The sequence below is a fragment of the Zingiber officinale genome, chromosome 5A (genome assembly GCF_018446385.1).
Source record: "Zingiber officinale cultivar Zhangliang chromosome 5A, Zo_v1.1, whole genome shotgun sequence".
NCBI lineage: Eukaryota > Viridiplantae > Streptophyta > Magnoliopsida > Zingiberales > Zingiberaceae > Zingiber > Zingiber officinale.
In genome coordinates, this window is record NC_055994.1 from 21,235,647 (window position 1) to 21,244,925 (window position 9,279).

The window sequence follows — 9,279 nt, forward strand, 5'->3', positions numbered from 1 at the left end:
TTTAATTATGCAGCATGCAATGTGCGCTGCGGAAAGCAAATTTGCACGTTGCGAAACGATATTTTTGTTGTAGTGTACGTGATAGTCATGTGCATCATCAACTTCATGCAGACTTAGTTAAACATATTTGGTCACAATAAAATAACAATTTTTGAAAATATTATATTTTAAGTTTATGCAAGTGTAATTTTTTATATATTGTACTCTTTCATTTCAAATTTATAATAATATTTTAATTTTAAATAAATATATTAATATTATTATTTAATTTAATTTTAAATAAATATATTTTAATTTTACATAAATAATATATTTAAAATTATTATTATTATTTATTTTAAATAAAAATAATTTAATTTATGTAAATACAATTGAAATTGTATTTATTTAATTTATAATAAAAATAAAGATGAATAGACAAAGGAACCCACAAATAATAAGTGTTAATGTTAAAATGAATGTGAGAGAATGAATGTGTCACTATAATATGGATGTGACATATACATTCTATACTTTTTGATTAGATTATGGATATTATAACACCTATCAATATAGATGTTTTACAGAGTTTCTGTAGTTCTTCATATGTTCTTGGACTTAACACCATTAAAATAAACCAAACAGGAAAAAGGAATGTTCAGAATTAATGCTGAGAATAGCCAAGAGAAATATGTCAGGAACCAACTAAATAATGGAATAGTTCCCGAAGGAGTGATGTGCATTGCCTAGCAGGTTTAATAAAGGTACTTATTCCGAACAGAATAAAGCTAGCCTCAAGTTCTTGAGCTCAATGCTTTCATTTCAAAGATTGATGCATCTACAGGCCTGGTTTAGAGAGATCCCTACTGGGTTGTTGGACTCACTCTCCTCTGAGCAGGTGATGAAATGCCAAACCGAAGAAGATTGTGGTCGGCTCGCAAGATCACTAACCGAAACAGAGGCTGCTGCTGCTATGTTGGATTGGACCATCAATTTGATGGCTAATGTTGTTCGAGAAGAGCAAGCAAACAAGATGAATGCGCGAAATATTGCCACAGTTTTTGCTCCAAACATGAGTCAGGTGATCAACTGATACCAAATGCATTTTAGTCTCAGTTTTTTATTTTCACTGCGGTGATGATTTGTTTCAACTCCATATGGCGGGTCCTTTGACGGCACTAATGCACACAGTGCATGTAATGAACTTCCTGAGGATGCTAATCTCGAAGACACTGAAAGAGAGACAAGAATCGACTTTAGATGATACTTCATGTAAGTTCTAAAATCATAGGAGAGGAAGGCAGGCTAAAGGACAACCCAGCAGCAAAGGACCAGTCTAATGCATCTTGTATATGACTAGATGTGTACAGATTTACTATGGATGTATATATGCTTCTGATTGGTCAATGTATTTTTCTTGAATGTAAAATTCTCACTGCTTTAGGTTTGGTTAATACTGGTAGTGCCATCTCCAAGGAAGGATGGATCATTTGATTTAAGTAAATAGACATGAGAGAATAAAAATAGGCAAAATAATATAAAAATAAGTATTTGATGGTATTCTTTTTTTATCCGCTCAGGATCCTCCTCTCACTTCATCTAGGGCTACGACGATGATCTTTCTTTGACCGATCTGTTCTCGATGTCCTGCGAGTCAAAGTACATCAACAGGAGAAATGGGGGCTTGTGAATGCACGAGAAAGAAAGAGAGAGAATAGTTGAGAGAGAAGAGTGGCATTCGCACGCTAGAAGAAAACCATACCTTCCACCTACCATTGCCTGGTCTTAAATGGTCGTGGGAAGATAAAGTCCACGTAGGTCGCCACATGAGCTAGGAATCGCAAATAGGCCAGTTGGGCGACAGAGGGGACAATGATGGAGCCATAAAATTGACACAGCCGAATCACTAACCAGATGTTGCCTTCAGTGCAGGTTGTCTTGCCAAGGGCGGTTGTGTCGTAGCGTACGATGACTATGATTGTCAGGAGTTGAGAGGTTGAGGTCATAAAAGAATCGGTTCAACAAGGACTTTACATGAGAAATTCGTTGTGGCCGAGCAGAGTCAAGAAGGTTAGGCCGAACGGGAGACATGGAGGGCTATGGCAACATGATGCATCTATGCGATTCATTCTAGAACCTGAATTGTTATACCCAAGGGGAGTCATTGTCAGAAGAAATTTCGGCAACATCTCCCCTGTACGGATGATAATCTGAAACTTACTACATCAATCCAGGTACCTCGCCCAACACGGTCGGAATAATAACAATAAAATAATAATGTCAAATATCCACGCAGTTTAATAGTAAAACTAAACTAAAGAAATGATAAGAAAAAACCATCTCAAAAATCCTACTCAACTACACTCATAAAACTTAAATCACGATATCCTACTCAACTACACCCATAAAACTCAAATCACGACACAATAAAAATCAACTCACCTCTTCTACCATCTAGGCAGACATGTAATGAAACAAATCCAATAAAATCCATCGACAATTAAAACAAAAGCATACCATATCCATAGAAACAAAACTAGTACAAGTCTAGATAGTACAATAAAAAAAAGAAAACAAACAAATATCCTCGCAAACTGTAGGGGGACTAGCGATTGGAACTGTCCGGACAACCTCAACCTGAAATAGTAATAACCACGGGTGAGTCAACTCCTCAGCGGGTAAATATTGACATGCATAGTAATAAATATAACAAGTAGCACTAATCATGCGTACAGTCTCCTGATATAAGAAGAATAAATGCAACTGAAATAAATAGGAGAACAACTGTACTAACCAGGACTTGGTGTATGGATAATAAACTGAGAGGTATCAAAATCCTGTATGCATGTCAAACATATGCATCCATCCAATATGCAGCAAACAAATGCAGCAAACACAAGCAATAAATGCATCAATGCGTATGATGCCAATGACATGTCCTAGTCACCCCTACTGCTAGTCAGCCGTCTCACACACGATAATGAGACCGAGTGGGTAGGACTGTGACAACCGTGCACTCTGCCATCACTGCTCCTGATGAGTGACCGAGTGGATGGGATGTTGTCGGAGTACACCTATCCTCCTTACCCCAAATCATAAGTGGGGGAGCTCAATACTCCTGTTGGACCGTTGGGCCGGCTAGAAGGGGGGTTTGGATAGTCTGTAAATACAAAAAACAAAAATCAACCCTTCTCGAACTCTTAAACTAACACTTGCATAAATAAAGTAAACAATAAAACATAAAGGAAGTAAAAGGCAGACAGAAATTTACTTGGTTACAAGCGGAAGGTTGTTAATCCAAGAAAGATGAAGCACTAATATCTCCTTCAGGCGGAGAAGCCTTTTACAACGTTTAAGAATAGAAACAGAAGCTCAACTCTAAACTAAAGCACACAAGCGTTGGAATTACAATTCTTGAGTTTGTTGAAAAGCTTCTGCACCAAGGCTATATTTATAGCCTTGGTCGGGTTGCCTGGAAGGGTTCTGGGCGCCATGGGGGGATAAAACTTTATCCCCAACGTTCAGATCGAGTCAAATCTCGATCCTATGAAAAAGTCAACTCCGGGTGCCCCGGTACGTTCCGGGCGCCGCGGAGGGGTCCGGGCGCCGCAGAGGGGTCCGGGCGCCCCGGAGGGGTCCGGGCACCTCGGTCAGCTTTGGGCGCCCCGGACCCAAAAGTCAACTCTGGTGACTTTTTCGGTCCGGGTCCTCTGCTCCGGCTCTGGTCGCCTCAGTCCAGGTCTTCAACTCCGGATCTGCTTGCTTGGGTGATCTCGGACATCCGAAAAAGGGCTCACTCGAACCCAACTCCCGGTCTTCTCGAGCAGTCTTCCGCTCTGGCTTCTCGTCCCTCGGAATCGCTACGTGCTTCCTTCTCGTCTGCCAACGTACTCATCCGCAGTCTTGGTCCCTCGGTCGTACCCCGTGCCGACCTTCTCACTAACTGCGTTTCTTGCTCCCCGAGCAATCTTCCTCTCCAGCTTTCGTCCCTCGGAACCACCGCACACTTCTTTCTCGTCTGTCGGTGTACTCTTCCGCAGCGCCTTGTTCCTCGGACGCACCGCGTGCCGTTCTTCTTACTAGTTGCGTCTTCCGCTCGACTACATGTGCTCCTAAGCTCCTGCACACTTAGACACAAGGTTAGAAACACACAGGACCTAACTTAACTTGTTGATTACACCAAAACAACCTTGGGGTTTCAGCAATCTCCCCCTTTTTGATGTGAGCAACCCAAGTTAAGATAGGGTAAAAAATAGACAAAAATATAAAACTAACTTAATTTGCAATTTAAGTGCAAAAGGATAGAAAAAATTATATTTGGTCTACCTCCCCCTAGACTTATACTTTTCCTTTCCCTCTTTTATCACATAAAAAAAAGGGGTTTGCAAGAAAAATCTAAGGGTAAAACTTAGAAAATTTTTGAGACTTAAAAAATTTGCAATAATTTTCACATAAACAGTCTCTAGTAAAAACAACTTTCTAAGAAAATTTTCTAAGTGAAATTATAAGTAAAAGAATTTTCAAAAAAAATTCTGACTTAGGCAATTTTATAAAAAAATATTTTTTTTTTTGAAAATTCTAAGTAAAAAAAATATCAGAGAAAATTTCTAAGTTAAATAATTTTTCACAAAAATTTTGAGAAATTTGTTAAAAATTATTTTTGAAGATTTTTCTAAGAATAAAATTTTAACCAGAAATTTCTAACTTCAGAAAAAACTTTTGACTTAGGATTTTTTTTAATTTAAACAAAATTCGTTGTCAAGTTATTGACATTTCTTTAATATTATTATGATATCTAAATTTTTATTTTAGTCTATCATAATTTCTTAAATCATAACTTTTCTTATTTAACGCAAACAATATTAAACATGCTGAAAATTATATTCATTCTTTTAACATGTCATTTTCTATTATTAGTTTGTCGAGATTCTTTAATCGACAAACTATTTATTTTAACTTAATAATTTTTGTTATATTTTGAATTTCTAATTCACAAAAATATTTTGATAATATAAATTCTAACTTGATAAAAATTTTCGACAATGTTTCTAATTTACAAAATTCTTTCGAAAAAATATTTTGTAATTCACAAGAATATTTTGTCATAAATTCTAATTTGCAAAAATCTGTTGATAATAGATTTTCTAATTTGAAAAACTCTTTCAATGATTTTTTGATTGAATCACTCAATTGATCGGAAGTTGGAGTTCATACCTGACTTACCTTCTTGCCCGTTGATTCTCCCCCTGTTGTGTTGTTTTCTTCCGAAGATTCTCCCTCTTCATCAATGCTCATTGAAGAAGAGCTTTCTGTGTCCTCGAGATGGAATTCGGTTGTTGGGGCTGTCTCGGTAATTTCTTCTGTCTTGGTGATTTCTTCCGTCTTGGATTCTTCTGACAATGGCTCGATGCCTATTGAGGGGTCGGCTTCAACCGATTCTTTGTAGACCTTTAAGAACTTTTTCCAAAGTTCTTTTGCGCTTTTGTATTCTCTGATTCTATCGAGATCTTCATGTGGTATTACGCTCAGAATGTGAAATTCTGCCCGAGCGTTTGTCATATACTCGTTACGTTGCTTCTCGTTCCAGAGGCGTTTATCGAGTTCTTCTCCATTCGTTGTCTTTGGTGCTTCAAAATCAGATTTCATTATTAAACAAATACCAAAATCAGTGTTTAGATATACTTCCATTTGTTTCTTTCATAAAGAAAACTCCCCCTCGAATGCTGGTGGGTAGATGCTAGCTCTGGCCATCGTTTTGTTGCTTCAGACGACGGTTAGTCCTTCTGAGGCGCCTCGGCTCTGATACCACTTGTTGGACCGTTGGGCCGGCTAGAAGGGGGGGTTGGATAGCCTGTAAATACAAAAAAAAAAACCAACCCTTCTCGAACTCTTAAACTAACACTTGCATAAATAAAGTAAACAATAAAATATAAAGGAAGTAAAAGGCAGACAGAGATTTACTTGGTTACAACCGGGGAGGTTGTTAATCCAAGTAAGATGAAGCACTAGTATCTCCTTCAGGCGGAGAAGCCTTTTACAACGTTTAAGAACAGAAACAGAAGCTCAACTCTAAACTAAAGCACACAAGCGTTGGAATTACAATTATTGAGTTCGTTGAAAAGTTTCTGGACCAAGGCTATATTTAAAGCCTTGGTCGGGGCGCCTGGAAGGGTTCCAGGCGCCCTGGGGGGATACAACTTTATCTCCAACGTTCAGATCGAGTCAAAGCTCGATCCTGTGAAAAAGTCAACTTCGGGCGCCCCGGTACGTTCCGGGCGCCCCAGACCCAAAGTCAACTCTGGTTGACTTTTTCGATCCGGGTTCTCTACTCCGGCTCTGGTCACCTCGGTCCGGGTCTTCAACTCCGGATCCGCTTGCTTGGGTGATCTCGGACATCCGGAAAAGGGCTCACCCGAACTCAACTTCCTGTCTTCTCGAGTAGGCTTCCGCTCCGGCTTCTCGTCCCTCGGAATCGTTGCGTGCGCCGACCTTCTCTCTAGCTGCATCTCTTGCTCCCCGAGCAATCTTTCGCTCCAGCTTTCGTCCCTCGGAACCACGACACGCTTCCTTCTCGTCCGCCGGTGTACTCTTCCGCAGCACCTCGTCCCTCGGACGCACCGCGTGCCGTCCTTCTCACTAGCTGCGTCTTCCGCTCGACTACCTGTGCTCCTAAGTTCCTGCACACTTAGACACAAGGTTAGAAACATACAGGACCTAACTTAACTTGTTGATCACACCAAAACAACCTTGGGGTTCCAACAGCTCCCATCTCCCTGAGCAAGTCCAGAGAGGGATCCTTGTCCTGCTACAACGCTGTGTCACAGTACCCATGAGTGGACCAACGGAGCCCTTGATAGAGCAACCTGCTACAACACACCCATGAGTGGTTATGTGTGCAGATCCATGTAACTGGCGATGTGCTCAATAATAATGGAGCCAACTATCGTACAATATGCAATCATGCGAGATGGTGCATGACACTAAGCATGGAAATATCTTGAACCTATCCATCTCTACAAAATGTGTACCATAGAACAAATTGACCAAATCAATGGTCTATGTACACAGGTCAGATAAAGTATCAAAATATAGGTCTTGAATATAATAAATCATGGTTATGTCACTACCTCTATAAGCATATATAATCAGGTGTTGCCACAATATATAATCAGGTGGTAATAACATGAAATACATAACAGGTAAATAAGCATGTAACAGGTATTTGATAGTGACAAACCAATACAGATATGAAACATAATCATTACTGCTTGTTAAAAACTACTATGCATATCCAATGACATATCTAAAAGATAAGTCAAGGTACCCGCTTCCAATAAGAGGATCGTATCCAGTCTAAATCCGACGTCAAGATACTTGTCTCGCGTCAAAGTCCTGTGTCACCAATATATATACATTTTTATTTAGCTACAATTTAAATGAATAGCTAAATAAAAATCCTTAAGAACAATTTAGGGGAAAACCCTAAACCCTAAACCTCAACCTACGTAAATTAAATCCAACACAATTATGAAACTTAATTAGATCCATCATACACATATACTTTCATGAATAATTACTAACCATTCCCCCATCATATAGGGTTAGGCTAATCATGAAACAAACTCAAAAACTCAGTGCCCAACTATTAGGCCACTACCGGATATGCAGCTGTCAGAAAACAGTGACTGGTGCCACAGTGACCAACCCAACCATTAATTCAAATTTGAGCTACAACAAGAAACAAATTCCTACTTCTTACCGCAATTCGGATGTATCACTGTTGATCCAAAATCAAAGACGTTGGCTGCCAGAACAAGAATGGAGCCGCTGCTGGAAACCAAGAAAACACCAATGTGATCAATTAACCCACTAGCACAAGAATTGGGAAAACAGAACCCTACCTGCCTTACCCTAATCTTATTCCTCTGTCCTTGAATCTGCCCCTTCTCTGTGGAGGAGGCAAGGCACGGGAGGTGTGACCACAGTGAGGTCGTGAGGGAGAAGGTGTGGAGGCAGTAGCGCGAGGGAAGAAAAGCTCGCCACTGGATGGCTAGTCGACCGGCGCTAGGGCACAAGGTCGGCAGCGCTGCTCGGGTCGAGAGATGACAACGGCGTCGGCAGGTCACAGTGGCGGCAGCCGACGCTAGGGCACAGAGGGAAGGTCGGCGCTGGATCGAATCTGGTGGCCGGCGACAGTGCTAGGGCACAACGCGTCCTTGCCGACGAAGGAAAGAACGGAGATCCAACGGGAAAGGAGAAGGCGGTGGACAAAGGCTAGGGTACGGGAGCGTCGGCGGTGGATCTATCGCGAGGAGAAGCTTGGCAGGGACGTGAAGCAGAGGAGGAGAACGATGGAGATCAAGAGAAGGGCTCGGCCGGCGGTGGCTCGAGCGTCACAGGCGCTTGGGGAAGAGGAGGAGCGACACCCAGCGATCAGTAGCGTCGGCGACTGGGGTCTCCACGGCGAGTAGCGATGGCAAAGGAGAGAAATCGGCAGAGGCTTCAGAGATTTCCTTTGGCCAGGGGTTATGAACGCGGGGGAGAAAGGAACCGTCGAGTGGCGGTTAGGGCATGGGTTCGGTGGGGAAGAAGACTCGGCGCGAGAGAAGGCTCGGGTGAGGGCTCGACACGCCGGGAAGGAAGCGGAGAAAGAAAAGAAATAAAAGAAAATTCAACATTTCCTCGCTTAAATGGGGTAGCCTAAACAGGCTTTCCCGGGACCTAATATTTATCCCCGTAAACTCGTCATACGAGCTCTGAAAAATTCCCAGAAAATTTCTAAAAATTCTGAAAATTTTCCTTATAGTTATTCGCCCTTTTTTTAGGTATTTTACAGAATGAGTTGCACTCTTGAGTACCATAGCTTCGCAAATACTGTAGCATTCAATGGCATTGTAGCTCCTCGAGCATTGTAGCATTCCAAGGACTATAGCTTCTCGAACGCTACAACAATGTAACCTTTTTGGCATTGTAGTTCTCAAGCAATGTAGCATTTCAGGGACACGGTAATTTCTTGAGTACTGTAACATCCCGAGCACTATAACTTTTTTGGAGGTGTTTGATTGACGAGAATGAGAGTGGAAAATAAAAAAAGGATTGAAAGTGAGTGCTTGGTTTGAGAGATTAATGATTGATCTCACGGATTCAATCCCTTAAATATGGAAATAAGTCATTACTTAGTAAAAGAAAGAATGAAAATTTCTCATTCCTATTCTCCACTTCTATCATTGACATTTTCATTCTGATTTTTTTCCACGAACGAAGCACACCCTCAGACATGGTAGCTCTGTAGTACTTTAG

At 40.9% G+C, this 9,279-nt stretch overlaps 1 pseudogene; it reads left to right on the plus strand.

Moving 5' to 3' along the window:
* The window catches only part of LOC121979465, a 41,825-nt pseudogene extending 40,352 nt beyond the window's left edge, over positions 1-1,473 (plus strand).
* The last annotated feature ends 7,806 nt before the right edge of the window (positions 1,474-9,279 follow it).